Raw genomic sequence first — 1,498 nt, forward strand, 5'->3', positions numbered from 1 at the left:
TATTATATATTATATAAACTCCCTTAGAAAATAAATATATATTATATATATTATATAGTAGAAAAAATGATTTATTATATTATATTATTATATATTATTATATATTATATTTATTTTCTACTATATAATAAAAGAGAGTTTATGTATATATTATATTATATTATATATTATATAAACTCCCTTAGAAAATAAATATATATTATATATATTATATAGTAGAAAAAATGATTTATTATATTATATTATTATATATTATTATATATTATATTTATTTTCTACTATATAATAAAAGAGAGTTTATGTATATATTATATTATATTATATATTATATAAACTCCCTTAGAAAATAAATATATATTATATATATTATATAGTAGAAAAAATGATTTATTATATTATATTATTATATATTATTATATATTATATTTATTTTCTACTATATAATAAAAGAGAGTTTATGTATATATTATATTATATTATATATTATATAAACTCCCTTAGAAAATAAATATATATTATATATATTATATAGTAGAAAAAATGATTTATTATATTATATTATTATATAGAATATTATATAGGGAGTTTATGATGGGACATTCTCTCTCTTATATATAAGTAGAAAATAAGGCAAAAGTTGAGGGAACACTGACTGACACAACTCCACAAGTGTAGTTCAATGGGTCCCAATCACATTTAATGATATTTCAGTGGATGGCATCAATTATAATTTAACAGAAAATGATGGGTTTTTTTTGGACCTGTTGATGTGGTCTAAAGAATAAAGCACAAAATACAATTCTTCTTAAGCAAATTGATGTATGAAAATACTATTATACCCTTAGGACTCGTTTGGTGTAAGGGATAATACCAAATAGACCCGGGATTAAATTATAGTACCGCTTATTTTGTTGTTTGGTTGGCAAGTTCGGGATAACTTATCCCGGGATTAATAATTAGTACCGGGATAAGTTATCCCTCTCCTTGGGTGGTATAGTAATCCCGGGATAACTTATCCCGGGATAAAATAGGTAAATGACAAAATGTCTCTTTCAACCCTTTTGTTGTATCACTTTTTACCTTAATGAAGGGCATTTTTGTAAATAAATAAATTGTTCTTAAAATTTATTATTTTGAATATAACAAACCAAACACTCAATAAAAAAATAATCCCAACACAACTTATCCTATCATAACTAATCCCAACATAACTTATCCCAACATAACTTATCCAATCATAACTCATTTTCAAACCAAACGACCCCTTAAACTTTCTTCTAATGTCAGCAAGCTGACATGTTGAAACTCCTGAAACTCTCTCTTCTAATATATAGAAAAATATATATGATTCATATTAAAAAGTGTATACATTTGAACGAAAGGATTTTTGGTGTGCTTAAAACAGATGATATATAAGAATATTTCATAAAAAATAAAAAAAGTTTTTGCTTCTTGGTATAATTTTGATAGGTTAATATCCACCCTTAAACCAGAGAGG

Source organism: Solanum tuberosum, unplaced genomic scaffold (genome assembly GCF_000226075.1).
Source record: "Solanum tuberosum cultivar DM 1-3 516 R44 unplaced genomic scaffold, SolTub_3.0 scf00071, whole genome shotgun sequence".
Classification (NCBI taxonomy): Eukaryota; Viridiplantae; Streptophyta; class Magnoliopsida; order Solanales; family Solanaceae; genus Solanum; species Solanum tuberosum.